This window comes from Pseudopodoces humilis, chromosome 5 (assembly GCF_049639895.1).
Source record: "Pseudopodoces humilis isolate 2021_Gansu_Grassland_sample_001 chromosome 5, ASM4963989v1, whole genome shotgun sequence".
In the NCBI taxonomy this organism is placed as follows: Eukaryota; Metazoa; Chordata; class Aves; order Passeriformes; family Paridae; genus Pseudopodoces; species Pseudopodoces humilis.
In genome coordinates this window covers 54,007,458-54,024,549 of record NC_142204.1, presented here as the reverse complement: position 1 = coordinate 54,024,549, position 17,092 = coordinate 54,007,458, and the positions used below count along the sequence as shown (strand labels likewise).

The window sequence follows — 17,092 nt, the reverse complement described above, 5'->3', positions numbered from 1 at the left end:
AAAAACCCAACAATTTTATAATGGAAGATACCCATTATAGAACATTATTGAATATTATATGATTTTTAGAAGATCCCACTAGAAAGGAAGCATTATAGCAATTGAAAAAGCAGTCTAGAAATAAGACTTTTTATTTCTGACATCTGGCTTAGAAGACTGAAAATTAAATTACTCCATTACCACACTACTTACTGTGTTCAAGGGAGGCAAAGTGAACCTGGCATTGAGATTTTAACAAGCTTCTAGCTATCTTTCAGACAGACTGCATCCATTTTCCCATTAGAATAAACATTTAACCAGACACTAAAATTTTGTAGAGTACAGGAATAACAAATCTTACTTTGACTGCTATGCATGACATTCTAAAGAAGGACTATTCCTTAGCCAGCAAATACTGTTTGCTGCTGTTCTGGCATTCAGGTCTCTGGCATAGCCCTTATAGCAGTATTCTTTTGCATAGAGAATATATGTTCCCATTTTCTTTCCTTTAAAAGCAGTGTCCTGTTGACAGAGGTACTTTTATCACACCCACAGAAGTAGCAGGCACTGCCTTGTATCCTCTGCTCTCAAACGGGATGGCAGCTCTTAGTCCTTTTAAAACATTTTAGGATCTTGTCCAGAAGCCAAGAATCTGTGAGTTTTAGAGCCAGCAAAAGTCTTCTGATGGACATCTAGAAGTTCTTGAATTGAAACTCAGAGGCTACAGCCTGGGAAAGCATTAGCACATCATAAAATAACTATTGCTTGGTTTTCCAGGAGGCTTTCATCCACAAGAAATCCTGTGCTGCTCAGAAACAAAGCTGTAGAGCAAAACCATATTGCTACAGGTGAGAAATGGCAGCATGTTCATTCTCCTGTGGCAGCTGCCTGGGGTACCTAAGTGTGTCCTGTTCTTCATGACAGCTTTTCATTTGAGCTAAATAAGCTCCTTCTTAAAGGAGGCCTTAAGAAAGCCAGTGACCACTGTCTAACCTGAATCAGTTTTTGTCCTTTTGGCACTTCTATTTTTTAACAATCACTTTTGGATAAGCTATCATCTTTTACTATTGGCAATTTGTTACTATGACTCAAAAAAGTGCAAATGCATAAAATGTGGCATTTTAAACCATGTTTTATAATAAAACAAACATGGTCATATACTGTCATTGACTGAAGATTAGAAAAATTATTTGTGACATTGTTAAAGATATTTTTTGGCTGCTTCTACAGCATAATACATTGACACTCCAATTACGGCCTGTTGCAACCAGACAAGGGGTAATGGTTTTAAATTAAATGAGAGTAGATTTAGATCAGACATAAGAAAATGTTTTACAGTCAGGGTGGTGGAAACATTCAAGGCCAAGTTGGATGAGGCTGTGAGCACACTGATCCAGCTAGAGCTATCCCTACTCACTGCAGGGGACTAAATGACCTTTAAAGCTCCCTTCCAGCCCAAACAATTTTATGATTCTCTAAAGTACACCAAACTTCTTTACATAACAGTTCTAAAACTGGGATATTCTATTTCAATGATTTATTATTTCCTCAAATCCCCATGAAAAACTGAAAATAGTAACTGATAAGCCCTAATTTCTGCTGTATCATATAAATACTTGTTATTTATTAACTATTTCTGTCCCCTTCCCCACAAAATAAGCTTCATTGGTAATTTGATGATGCTGCCACTGCACATTCATCAATAAAAAGAAGACTATAATTTTCTGAATTATTCAGTCCAACACTAAGCCAACAGAAGTGGAACATGCCATCTCATATAAAATTACCAGATTTTTAACTGCTGTTTCAAAGTCTAATTTTTGATTTTTTTCTTATTAAATCCTGCAGAAGTGTGCTGCAAGAAAACTTGAATTGAGTCACTTTTGAGCTTCTCTATGGCCCTAGGAAGTGGAATAACCAAATATACAAAATCACTGCAAAATATCAAGTGAGTGAGTTAGAGAGCTCACTTTTATTGTTGAGAAAACCTAACTGCTAGATCAACTAATTTCTCAGTCATTACTTACTGGAAGAAATTAATCTCTCATGAGGCTGATCATTCAGCAAATTACCTCCATATTTTTAACTTCCCATTTTGCAGCCAGACTGTTGAAAATATTTTGGTTAGGTGGCTTGACAGAGTTCCCAATTGCCAGTCAAAATTTCTTAGAACAGCATCTTTAACTTCTCTAACCATTCTTTCTGGTTACAACCTTAGTGCAAAAAACACATTTAAAAAAAATCAAGACCACACTGAATTAAACAACAAAAAAATTCATAAAAATCAGAGGATTCAGCCTTTTTCTTAGAGAAGGTCATCTCCCTATTATGACACCTGAAAAATAAAAACTGAAAACTGAAGGTAAAATAATTAAATTACATATATTGCAGGGGGAAAACTGAAACACCCCCTTCTGTGAGCTGTGGCATGATAAAGAAATCCTCTAACACCTTTTAGTCTATCCTAATTAATTACTAGTTTTCACTATTGCATGGAGGAATCCTATCATATGAACTCTTACATTTATTTTCTTGTATTTTCCACAGGAAAGAAAGAAACATCCTTTGTGACTTTTGTTCTGGTAGGGAGATGTTTTGTCATTCTTGGGCACTTGGTTGAGTTCTGGGTGAGTTGTTGGGAACATTTACATAAATAATCAAATATTTGCACAAACACTTGCCAGTTACAGCAACATTAGGTCACACCCAAATTTCTTATTTTTTTAAGTGTTTCTTTTTATTGTACAATACCAAGTGGGTGGGGGTGGTATTTTCTCTTACAATCATTTTGCAAAACAGTCCAAATAGACTATTTGTCTGAAAAAATAATTCAAATGAATTAACCAAGTTCCTCTCACACTTTCTATATATTTTTTTTTTTTTTTCAGGAATTTTCAGTTATAAGTGCAATAGAAAAACATGACACACTAAAACCAGAACGGAAATTTTCTTCCCTTTTTACAAATGCCGAGGGCATCTTTTATGCAAAAATAAGATCCTGAACATGATAGTACATTTTACTCTTATACAGGTAGAATCTTTGATTCATATCTTCTTTGGCAAAAAGCCTAAGCAAAATATACTTACACAATGCACAAACAGTTAGGGATTTTCCTATTTCTCTGGGGTTTTCCCCATTTGTGGTATTACTCAACTGTAGCTAGAGGTTATCTGAACAGACACCACCAGCATGCAGCACTCTGAATAGAAGATGTGGTGCCAACTTTTTAGCTAGCACAGCAACTTCTCCTCAATCGAAGATAATTGTAATATCCCATTGTTCTAATAACTGTAGAGAAGAGAGTGAGATCAGCAGAGGAAGACTTGGATTAGGGGGCACAGGGAGTGTTTTCATGAATTAAAATTGCCATGAAAAAGAAACAAAGATCAAATCTGCTTCCCATTTCCTCGCATGTCTTCAGGCACTAAATCAAGTGAAGAATTGTGGAAATTCTTCCCTGGATGTTCTGTCATGCTGGAAAGAGTCTGAGGAAAATTTGGGTTCACAGTCTACCTGTTATTTCTGTTGGACCTCGTTCACAGAAGAGTTGGTGGCAGCTCTTCCACAGCTCCGTAAGGAATAGTAAAAAGCCTGAAAATGCCTTAAAATGCATTCTTTAGTGGGGACCAGGTTGTCAGACATTTAACATTGATTCATTAAGTTATCTACATTAGTCAGTGAATGTAGAACGAAGAGTTTTCCCCCCTCTTTAGCAATGCTCACTGGTAAAGCTATTAGTTACATTTCTACTTTAGGTTCAGTTGTCATAAAAGGCAGAGAGAAGGGAACATGACCATATTCTTTCGTTTCTCTCTATTCCAACAATTTCTATTCTTTAACCATCATTAAAAGCAAGCATGGGTACTTTTACAACACAGGGAAAGGGTGGGTTTGCAATAATTGATGTTCAAACTGTAGCCAAAAGGCCAATAAAGATGATTAATCTGAACATGTTCTTTTTTAATTTCCAATTGAGAGGAGATGCTCTGCAAAAATCCATCTTATTCTGCACACAAATAGAGAGGAGGTCCCAGATCACTGGGTATAGTCCCCTGACTATAACCACAGATACTATATAAGCTAATCACTTTCAAAAACTGGTGAAGCATCATTTTAAAATCAGCCTCTACTAAAAAACCTGGCATGCCAGTGTGATCTCAATCACCTCCATAAGGAAAAGTTCTTTGAGCAGTGGACAGCCATAGACAAAGTTATATGCATCTCCACCATTTAAGAACTTTGGATGGAAACTGAGAGGATTCAGAGTTCTATCTGTATCAAAAGCTCCACAGACCATCAACAAATCACTGTAATTCCTTTCACAGAGACATTCATGGAGACAAACAACTGAATATGTTTTAGCATTTTCCAGAGCTATTTTCATAGGTAAAGGCCATAATGCCTTTGCAATTTACACATCACTGATGCTGGTGGGGACTGGAACCTCACAGAACTTTTCTCATTATATTCTTAGAAAGCTCACTGTTGAGCTTTCTAAGCTTTGTTCAAATGTAAGGAAACAGAATTCTTTACAGTAAAAGAAATCACAGTGGTAACATAATGATTCCTCTCCCACTGAAAGAAGACAATTATATCATGGTCAAGTATTTATACAAAAAGCTTGTTATTGGAAGTGGGTGAAAAGGAAAAATAATACATCTCCAAAACACACTTGGCAAGTGAATAAAACTGTGGTTATATTTACCAAGAACCAGAGAAATTGCAATGATTAATATACTTAATATGAAAATTTAGAACTGTTAAAAATTCAGTTATTACTGCTGATACAGTGCCCTCAAAAGACCTTTTCTCTAAAGAAGCATCTGTATTTGTTTTGACATCATATGTAATTATTCTCATTGCCAAAGTAAAACTATTTTACTAATGACAGTTTTCAATTTTTGGCAAATCATGAGGTTGTTCTTCAGCTTTTACTGACAATGTGGTGATCTGATATACGTGAGCAGTGTGCAGTGGGATTAGCTAAGCAGTCATAGATGGAAGCATTTGGACTGTTATCCATGCAGAAAAGAAACAGGCACCCAAACTTATAGAAAAGCATTATTTTAGACTACTTCAAACTACAAAAACACCTGGATGCTGGCTGGATTGTTTTACAGAATGCTAAAAACAAAATATCTGAGTTATGTCTACACATTATCCAGCTCCAGGTCTTTTCCCTGTGTGTTCCAAGTGGAATAAAAAACATCCCATCGCATTATCGCAGTGCTGAATCTGAAAGACTAACTGCTACTGAGAAGTGGGATATCAAGCTGTGGCTCAGTACAGTGCTAATGAGGTCATGCACTTTTTGGATGAGAGTTGGCTTGAGTCCAGCAGAGCAAGGTAACATCTGGCTGTGTTAATGCTCTGTTGATGTGCTCTGAGCTCATCAGTGAAACAGCCGTGAGCAAACAGGGAAGACGTGATTGTGCTTACCGAAGATTATTTGACATTCTCCAGTAAGACTTCACAGGGATCTCAAGCAGGGACTGTTACCAATTGTCATTGCACCACCTTCCATTTCACATGTAAATGCAAAGGTACAGACCCTGTCTCCCACAACCTGCTTCTTGGCCAACACCTCCATCACAGCTTAGCAGTACTTCAGGGAGTGCACATGACTAAGACCCTCAGCCCCCTTAGATTTTCATCCTTTTGTTTACCTGCTACTGGTCAGGTATAACAGAGATTTCTGTTTTCCAGACAGAATGCATTTCCTCCTGCACTGCACTAATACAGAGGAATCCTGTTCCTATATTATGACTGCACTGTTCCATATGTTATCAGTACTGCACGTGGCATATAATATCTTCTGGCCCTTGCAGTAGCTACATGGCTGAATCCCTTTCACAGAGCAGAACAACTGGAAGAATTAGAAGCACAGTAATTTCTCAGAACTCTTGGCAGTGACATACATTTATCCTATAAGTGAATAGCCAGAAAAACAATATTGCTTTGAGGTCTCTCAACTGGGAAGAATATTCCCCACTCCTAATTCTTTTTAAATTCATTTTATTTAAAAGTGATGTTGAGATACAAAAAAAGGACCTACATATAAACCAGTTGCTTTTAAATTTATTGGACCAGAGGGAGCTATGACTGCCTGAAATAAAAGCTGCCTGTTCCATTGTATGCTCCAGCTCCAGGGCTAGAAGAAGAATTTGCTTGAAGCAACAGTATGCATTAACTTCTTTCTTTTAGAAATGAAAAGAACCAAACAGAAAAAAAACAACCAAAATTTGTCAATCATTTTGATGTCATGTTTCCTACAATATTAAGACAAGTTGTTAACAAAACAGAACAGCATACAATAGACACAGTAAAATTAAAATCTACTTTGACTGCCATACCCTCAGCTGGTATAAATCAGCACCATCTCATACACAGAGTGTCAAAAATTTCAGACTACTCAGCTACATGAAAGGAAAACTAATCTACCAAATCAGCACTTCTAGTATAACAATGAGACAGGGACACTCTGACACAGCATTAATTATTTCAATTACTTACTAGAGTTCTCATACAGGGGATGATAAAATGGAATCAAAGAAATGTAGGGTGGAAGTGATCTCTGAAGGTCACCAAGTCCAGCCTCCTGCTAGAAGCAGTACTGTCACCAGCACCAGATCAAGACAGCAATTATTTTGGTCATTTCTTGAAAAACTGGAGGACAGATTCCACAAGCCCTCCAGACAGCCATGGATATCATGGTGATATCCTGTGGTTTGAGATTATGATGTTATAATGATCTTTGTAGCACAAATCAGGCTACAAGAAAAAAGATCCATCAGCAACACTGACAACTGAGACTAGCAGTCTCAGAGGTGACTGGAATCAGTGGGCAGTAAGATTGCCATAGAAAAGAAAGAACAGAGAAGAAAGAAAAAAAAAAAGAAAGAATTCAAGTGAAGATTATGAGAAGATAGTCTCCAGGACAGAACTGCTCCTCCTGCTGCTGGAGACAGTTATTATTTCTTTTGCGAATATGTATTTTTATTTTTGTCTGAAGATACTTTTCTATTCCAGTTACTGTCTTCTCATATATCCTAACACTATTGCTCAGCAAAAAGAGGAGATATACTGCAGGACTGGTTTTCCAGTGTTCTGGCATACACAGCAAAGCCCACACTGTTTTGCTCTAGGCAACTATTCTTTTAATATATGTCTAGAGTCAGTCCCAGGAGCAGCACACAGTGCTCAGCTGTACACTGTAAAATTTATAAATTAAAAATGTCACACAGCTCACATTTAGAAATCGTCGAAGACTATGGCTATGTGAGACACATTCCACTGATTTGAATGAACTTTGATGCAAGTGGGGATAATTTTTTTTGTCTATTTTGGTGGGTTGCCTCTGACTGGATGCCAGGTGCTTACCATAGACACTCTGTCACTCCCCTCCACCCCTGGACCAGGAACAAAAGAATGTAACAAAAGGCTCCTGGTTGGAGATTAAGATGGGGAGAGATCACCCAGCAGTTGCCATCACAGGCAAAATAGACTCAGCTTGGGGAAATTAGTTTAATTTATTCCCAATTAAAATCAGAGTAAGTTAACAAGAAAATAAAAAACAAACTTTAAATCACCTTCCTTCCACCCCTCCCTTCATTACAGACTCAACTTCACTCCTGATTTGTCCACCTCCTCCCCCTCAGCAGTGCAGAGGATCAAGGAAAGGAGGCTGCTGTCAGTTCATCACACATCACATCATCATTGTCTCTGCCATGCTTTCCTTCTCAGGGAGAGGACTCCTTATACTCTTCCTCCTTCTCCTGCTCCAGTAAGCCATCCCTCCCACAGGAGGAGACAGAACTCCATGAACTTCTCCAAGACGAGTCCTTCCCATGGGCTGAGGTTCTTCATGAACTTTTCCAGAGTGGATCCTTTCCACAAGGTGCAGTTCTTCAGGAACAGACTGCTCCAGTGCAGTAACCCACAGGGTTACAAGTCCTGCTAGCAAACCTGCTCCAATGTGGCTCCTCTCTCTCCACAGGCCACAGGTCCTGCCAGGAGCCTGCTCCACCATAGGCTTCCCACAGGACCCCAACCTCCTTAAGGCATCCACCTGCTCCATCAGAGGACGATAGAAAGCTGATATCCTGAGGTGCTACCATTGTCACTGATGGTCTCGACCTTGGCCAGCAGTGGGTCTGTCTTGGAGCTGGCTGGCAGCTTCTTACAGAAGCCACCCCTGCTCAGCTACCAAAACTTCACAAACGCAACACACCTATTCAAACATCAGCTTTGCCCATGAGAAAAGGGTCACATCATTCCCAAGTAAGGCAATTTCTCCGTGAGGATTTTGCATTAGTGGCTAGTGAAATAAAGCCAAAGTTTTCAGCCATTTTCAAAAGGATTAAGTCAGCCAAATCTAAAAGAGGGCTTAGGAACTTGAAATATAATTTAAGCAACCTGGTAATCTCAGCTCAGCACCATGATCCATAATACCCAATGAATTGCCGCGCAGCACTAGAGGTACCTAAGCTTATTAGACATCTCCTTTTCTGATCTGAAATATCCCTGCATGCAATTTGGTGTTTAGTTTGTGAACATAATGACACTGGAATGATGTCTAGCTCATGTCAGGGATAGCAGACACTCAGTGACACACATCCACATCCCCCAGCATAGCAGGTGGCTGGAGATTTAATAGTAACAGAGTAAAACTAACAAAGCTCAAGCCTCCTTCAAACTGTAAATATTAGAGAAGGAAAGCAGAATATGGGAATTTTCCAGATTTTGTACTCCATCTTTCAAGTTCTTATCTCAAGGGACCACCAGGTTCAACATCCTCCTTAAACTGAAGCAGTTCTGAGCTGCCTGTTTGCCACACTGTGTGGTAAATGGGAGGGTTTCCCAGGCCTCCTGACAAAGCAGTCAGTACAGAGGGGAAATGGAAGAATGCTGGTCTGAGAGGAGGACAGGGAAGACACAGTGAAATTTTTAAGTTGAGTTTGTTGAGTGCTTTCAACATTCACATGGGAGAACTGTTTCCTACTTATATTTTATTCTAAGCAGTGATCAGAAAACAAACCAGAAACTGAAACTTTGGAAGAGTAGCTCTCAGCAGCTGCTCCACAAAGAGAGCATCAAACTCTCAATCATAACTCAGGTTTGTGGACTCTAAAGTGTGGAGATCAGACTAACCAGGTGCTTAACTTCTTCCCTTGCCTTTCCTGATGCAGCACCATGCTGAGCATGCATGTTTCTCATACTGCCCTGACAAGTCTCTAGTGCTTTCTCATGATTTCCACTGAATCTGTATTTAATAACCTGGAACCACAGGAACAGAGCAGCATCACAAAATGGGTGAATGTTGTAGACACTACCCTGAAATATTTGAGGTACAGAAACTTAAAAACCAAAAAGAACTTGCTAACGCTGCCATCACGGATCACAAACTGATACTAAAATTTAGAATAACATAGCACGCTTGGCAAAAATTTCTTATAAGAGTTCCAAGACTTTGGAGGCCACATTTCAGGGCTGAGACTCCCTTCAAAGCAGGAGCACATGTTTCCGGGTTTTGTGGCTCTGATTAAAATTATATTTCACTCTCTTTTCCTTAAATAGTAGCAAATTTCAAATCTAAATAATCCTGGAACTACCCCTGATTATAGCTCTTCCAGATGAGAAGTAATTTTTAATGTTGACTTTGGTTTTACTCTAGCCTTAGCTTCTTATGTTGTGTAAGGATGTAAGGCCATACAGATGATCCCACAGGACATGGTAGAAGCCATGGTAGTCTCAGATGACTGTCCAGGGAGGTTTCTGCATTCCTGCCTGATGCCACAGTATCAGTTAAGGAACTGCTTCTATTAAAGTCAATGCTAAACATGCCTGATTGGCTCTAATAGTGCTTGTTGGAGTTACAGAAACATTCTAGCCACAACAAAATGAGGGAAATATTAGTTCGTGAAAAGTTTTTCAGCTGTATTCTTGAAAATTTTTGAGAGGACTATTTCCTGGCTATTCATATTTGTATTATTGTGGTGTCTGAAAGTCTGAATCCTACATCAGAATCCCTACACCAGAATCCCTACATATATGCCTTTGCTCTCCTATCAAGAGCAACAAAAGCCAAAAACACCTTTCCCTGACAGAAATAGCTGTATAGTACATGAGAAATTTTAAAAATTCAAAATTTGCCATGTAGAGAAACCCTACTGAAAATATCTAGTGTATATTGTAGCATGAACATTTGCAGTTTGAGATAATTGATAGAAAAGCTAGTTATATATAAATTTGGAAAATTTAAAGAGAAATTAATCATATCCAATACAAATTAATAATTTAAAATGTCATTATATGTGTCTATTTCTCAAAATTTTTACTGTTAATGATAGTTTTGTGGGGGTATGGGGAAGGGGAAACAAACTGTGCAATAATCAGTTTACCTTAATAAATCCTCCATGTACTATAGCTGCTAAACTTCACACAGGACAATTAAAGGAGGCAGAGGTCCAAAAGAAGGGCTTCCAAAAAAGCAGGAAACTACTAATTTTACAACAACTAAATAAACCCATAAGTGTTCACTACTTTCATATGTTGTTTCACACTATGCCTCATTTTTAATGATAGCACTCACTGAAAACCACCTATGCCATACATTTGCTTAAAAATTGTATGTGATTTTTGACCTCCACATGGAAGAGAAAATAAGCTACAAAGGCAGACTGAACAGTAATACAAATCTGACCATGCTCTAAAGATTATTCTATTGTATCATATATAAATATAATATGTTGCAAATGAGGGTGGGAACTCCAAAGAAGAGATATTACTTATCAAAACTAAGCATGAAGCATCACATTATAATGATAACTGAAATTATGAAAATTATAACAAAGATATCAAAATTCAAAATGCAATGGAGAAAAATCATTGCAGTCATAGAAAAAGAAAAGCAGGTCAGGGAGATGAGGAAGTGGGAAAAAGATGAAGGAAGTTTGCATATGTAGGGATGAAAGGGAAAAATAAAACTGGATACAGTGAATAATAACTGCAATAAATTCAATTTCCTCAGTTTTTCCAAGAAAAGACAATGACTGCACATCTAGTACTGTACAGTGTTGTTTATGTGATTCATACTCTCTGAAAATATGCAGACAAGTAGAGGCAATAGCAAGACAAACAGTTTTCCAGAAATTATTGAAATTCACCTCACTTATTCAAAGCAACTATGTTGAAACATTTCCTTTCAAGAGAAAGACCCACAAGTAATTTGCAAATTAAAACTAAAACTCTCTTCATTTTTGCATAGACACTTCCTGAATGAGATTGCATGTCCCATACAGTTTTCATGGTGAGTCCTAGATTTTGCATGCTGGAAGGACAGGACATGCCATAGAGCAAAACAGGTCTTTGGCTCTGCTGACTGTTCCAAAGGATTAAGTCAAACACTATTTGAAGGACCATCTGTAGATCCCACAAAAGAGAAGAGGATGAATGAATGAAAGCAGAGATACTTGTCTTAGGAAAAAAACTCAAGATGTCATCTACTCTATTTTTCTGCCTCAGGAAGAATGATAATTTTCTGAGACATATGTGAGCTACATTAGACATATCTCAGCTGTATTTTCTTAGTGTGTGTGGAGATCTCTATAAGCTCCACAGGCAATCTATCCTAGTGCTCAGCATCATTAGTTACTGTAATTTTCCAGTTTATTCATGACATCAGAAAATTCTGGCCCAGTGAATTCCTGTGGTTGTGAATGCAGGAGTAGTGCTGTGATGTGTCTTTATCACAACTGAGTATACATGAATTTACTGGTTCCATGATCATTCCCAGACAAGTAGTTCAGAGTTGGTCTGGAATTTCCTCAGCAACACACTGCAGTTTGGCGAGTACTTTCTGGTTTGTATTCTTATTTATTTAAGACAGCAAGTAATTTACTAGTTTTCAAAAAATAGCCAGTAAATGTTAACAAAATCAGGAAAAAAAATTATAAGGAAATATATTTTTCTGACAGTATGAAAACTACTACAAAAACATCTGTAACAGGTTGGTATATAAAACCTAGGGATCTCTTGTGGGGATAATGGTAACAAAACTCATAACTTCAAATATGGGATCCTGGTTTGAACAACCACCAAGCCACAACACAGCACACAGAAACTTATGGCCCCCAGAAACCAAATTATTTTTAGACAGAGATAGGAGGAAACTCCTTTGTTAGGTCCAAATTTATCCATCCATCCATCCATCCATCCATCCATCCATCCATCCATCCATCCATCCATCCATCCCTCTGCAAAGCCTAGCATTTCAATGCTGAGCCAAAAAGCAAGGAGAGTATCCAAACCCATCCTTAGAAAGAAGTTTTTTAAACCTCTTTTGGTCCTTCTCATTTTTTATCATCTCTGGTTCTCTCCTATGCACAGGCATTCTGTCAGGAGAGGAAGAATGGAATAGTAAAAATAGACATGACAATGTAGCACTGCCAGCTCCACAAAAGTACAAACTAAACTATTCCTAGACCTTATTGCAAGAATTACAAGCTAGGTCACACCACATGGCCTCATTAAAGTTATTACCACTCCTAGAAAACCCGTCCTGGCCACATTTGATCAAATTACAAGTAGTTTTCCAGCTACAAAGCAGTCAGATGGCTGTGGAAAGCACCTACTTCCAAGTGTCAATACCCACTACTTAGTTTTGGGTCCAAATGGAGCTGAAGGGTAGATCAGATCCTAAGATTAGGGCTGAGAGAGATTTGTAAGCTAAAATTTACTGCCAATAATAAAGGCCAGCTGCTCCCATCTGCTGAGCTTTCTTATATATCCCTTTTTGGGTTTTTTAAATATGTATCTCCTGCTATGGGTACTGGCTGCACATAGCTGATGCTGATGTCTCACAGTGAAGCTTCTAGCACTGCCTTGTGTTTCAGTTCCAAGACACTTTGTCAGGTCCAGTTCCAACACCTTTTAAGTCTGTGCCCCCAACTTTCATGACTGCTTGTATTCTGTGATTGCTATTCAGTGGCTAGTCTCTTTCCAGACCTTGAAACCTTTCTCTGGAGCTCCTGAGGAAGAGAGAAGGGAAAAAGCCCAAAAACTACCATTGCAGTTTTTGCAAGTTCTGAATTGCAGAGCTTTCTCCATCTCTACTTCTCTTACAGGAACTGGTGGTACATGCTGTAACACTGAGGAACACTGCAGTAAGTCCCTGTTTGTACCTGTCACTGGCTGTTTCCTTCTCAGGGGGAGAGGAAATGTGACAGCACCCAACCAGTGGCATAGGACACAACAGGAAGCTGTCTTTGACCCAAAGAGCATATGTGAAACACAGTCCAATAGATAAGCCACCCAAATGGGCTAATTTCAGCTCTTCTAAGTACCAGTAGAGAAGCCAAGTGAGCTTGGATATCTAAGCAAATGGGTTAATATCACTCTAATACAACAAATCAATATTATTGAGCCTCTTAAGTATGACCGTTTTAAATAATGAGTACTAAACTCAAAATATTCAAAGCAGTTAATGGAAACATATAATTAAGACACACCACACAGGAAGATCAGAACTCTTCTGTACTTGTGAAAACCAGAGGAATGAAATTACTTGAAGAGGGCCACAAAAGTGATTTGATGACAGGCAGAGAGGTAGACCCCAGGCTTTCTCTCTAGGGCATGCTCTCATGGATTGTACTGCACCTGAGCAAATATTACCAAAGGATATGTTTCATATATTTATGCATCTTCAGTCATCAGATATATCCATGCCTACCCAAAAAAGTCTGTGTTGAATTGTATTCCTAAAATGGGATTTCATGCTGTATTCCTCTCATTCACCCTGAGGAAGCCAGGTCTCTGATCAGTCTCTTTAGACATTCCCCATGCCTTAATTATGTTTTCAATCGGATTTTAGAGGACGACTGAATTATGTCACTTACATTATCATGTCCATTTTCTAAAGGCTTGGGATCACTTTTAAAATACTAATTGCTTAATAATGAACAAAGAATACCAATTTATGTCAGCTGACTTTGTGGACTAAAGGCCATATTGTAGCACTGGTTTTGCAGTGTGCTGTATTCAGCAAAAATGGACTGATCCATGGTATAAATATCCAGTAAAGAAACACCACGTATTTTGACTATGAATAGCAGAAACAAGCAGCAGCTATATTAAGGATTTGCTGCCAATAATCTTTATAATTAGAAGGAAATCCCAGATTCAGTTCAGTGTTTTCTTCTTTATCCATAGACTTTGAAAACATTACTGCATTAAATGGCAGACAATACAAATAATACTTCATAGTGTTCTAGGGAGTGTTTTTTAAATATAGTGCTCTTGATCTTTACCAGCTGTTGAATCAAATTTGGCATAAGCCTATTTCTTTGTGTACAGCCCGAAAACAATGTGGATTGTAAAATGAGTAGGGCACAAACCCAGTTTCAATTGCAGGCTGGGATTTCCCTATGGTTTTACAGGGAAACTTGGTTGATAACCATGTTTCCCATTGGGTGGGGCATGGAGACCATACCTATAGCATTTAATCTTTGAATTCTAGAATATCACATGACCTCTACAGCCAAGCTATTCAAATAAAGGAGAAATAAATCATAGCACATAATAAAAGCTTAGCTCATTTCTCATCATTCAACCCACAACTGTATATTTTTCATGCTGCTTAAAATTTCACCTAATACTGGCATAAACATCCAATGTTCTTTTTTTTCCTTTCCTGTATTGAACAAATGCACAGTTTGTGTTACAGTAATGAAACCCGAATATTGCCTTACACCAGGCAATGCTGAAGACCCATGGTAAACTAAGAATGATTCATAAAGCTGTGATAACAGTTCAGTGCAGATGTTTTGCAAGTCGTATGCCTCAAAATAGTAATGTCGCTATTTCCCTCCTAAGTACAACCAGTGCTTTACTCTGAGAAGGAGTAACCATGGAGGTCAAAACTGCTCACAAATATCTTGTGGACACAGCCACACTAAAATCTAGTCTACTGGTCAAATTCAACAGTTTCAGTTATTAAACCTGCTAAAAAAACTTCTGACAATACCCATAGTTTGAAAATTGCAGAAAAATGCAAATTAATTGTTTTTTATATCCCTATTGCCTTATGAAGAACCACATAGCCTCAAGTTTGAATGCAAAAGAGAAATTTACGATGCAAACCTCTGGGAAAACTTCCTAAGAAAAAAATCCAATTTCCTATAATATTCACTTAACATTCTATATATATTCTATTCTATAATATTCACTGTAACAACAGCAGCTGAAGAAATCTCTGACAGTTTTAAAACTACAATATCTCATTATCACATTAAGGAAATGGATAGAAATAAGTCATTGACTCTCTACTTTGTGATCTGATGTGCTATAGCAGAAGGGAGCACACACATATTTCACACACACAATGGCAAACTGTAACCCCTGACTAGTGCCCCTATGAAGAACACTGAGTTACACATCATGGGGAAAACTGACTGCTCCCTTTTAGAATAACTCATGAGCTGGACTGAGCCCACAAATCATGGTCAGTTATGAAGAGAAATTGAAGTTACTTTCAAAGGAAAAGGAAGAAGTTTCCTCTAACAAGCTATTCATGGGATTCTAAAGTTCATGTAGCTAAAGTGCTTTGCACTAGATTGAAAATGCTATGCTGGCAGTAATTTATGCTGTTGAGATCATTATTGTTCCCTCTGAGAAAACATTTTTGTCTTAAAAAGTCATTAATGCATTCAAGACTCTACAACTAGCAGAAACATCACACACAGAACATGAACTGAATCCTGTCCCTAATATCACAAATGATTGATGGATTAATTCTGCTATACTGGAAACAATGTATTTCCCTTGTAAATAAGAAAAATAAAACATGCCTTTCTCAGTTAATCAATCTTCCGTATTGGAAAAGGTAAGACACACTCTTAAAGGTAAAGGGATTCAGTCTGACAAACCTCAGAGGTGTGTCTAAAGGCAATTATGAATCAGACTTCGTAACATACATATCGAATACTTGACAGAGCAAGATACCCCTTAAGGTGCCCAGAGGTAAATCCTATCCCCTAGACCGAAACCCACCAAAAAAAGGTTGCTAATGATTTTTACATGCTGAGTCTGATAGTACTACACTCTTTGGAGGGATAAATTAGAATGGCAAATCATTTCTACTTTAAACTCTCATTTCAGCAGACCAAGGAGCATAAATTATTTAAAATACATGTGAATTTGCATTCATGAACATAAGTACATAAAAATTCTTGAAAAGTATTTGGGTACATCTAGAGATTAATCTCTTATGGCTATATTTTATTATTCCAAAAACATCTAAGTAGATAGAGACTACAGAACTTGAATACAGGAACATTAATTACATTACATAAATATTTAAATATACAGAGGGCTTTTTTTGTTCAATCTAGTATAAGTATCTTTATTCCTACCGTTTTTCTAGGATACACATATTAAATATAGAATAAATTGCTTTAAAATGAACTAACTTAATATCTGAGTAGTGCCACCACATTTAAACAATCTTTAGAATATCTGCTTGTCCTAAATACTGACATCTTCAAGCAGAAGTTTATACAGAGAAATTCTTTCATACTATCAATTTCACTTCTCTGTAGCCAGTACACAGTTATCATTCTCCACTAAGACTGAAAGTCAGATTGCCTATTATTTAATATCCTTTTTTTAAATTTATCTTTCTGTGTACTCTTTATATGCTTACAATTTCAGAATGCCAAGAGCAGAATATCTCCACACTGCCCCTTGGCGGGGATATTTGGAATCATACAAAATCCAAAGCTATTAAAGAGATGGTATGGTTCACATTCCTTTCATGCACATACAGAAGTCATTAAATTTAATACTGAAGTTACATTCAACCCACAAAATGAAAAACATATTCTACTCTTTCTCAGGCTTAAGCCGTTTATTCACAGCAAAGTCAGTGCTAATATATTCCTAACATAATTAGCAATTGTTGAAACCTCTCATTCCTCCCTCTCACATCTCTTTGGCACCACTGCTGTTGTAAAAACTCACTCTGGAAAATTAATTCATATGAACCAATTTTTTTTTAAATACAAAAGACAGATTTTAAACTAACAGCATCAGTTGCAAATGGTGTAAAATGCACTT

The 17,092-nt window shown here is 37.6% G+C and overlaps 1 protein-coding gene across 3 annotated transcripts in view; it reads right to left on the bottom strand.

Annotated features, from left to right (window-relative positions):
* IL17REL (interleukin 17 receptor E like) overlaps positions 1-17,092 on the bottom strand; it is a 42,640-nt gene that overhangs the window by 25,218 nt on the left and 330 nt on the right. The gene's annotated exons all lie outside the window — the stretch shown is intronic.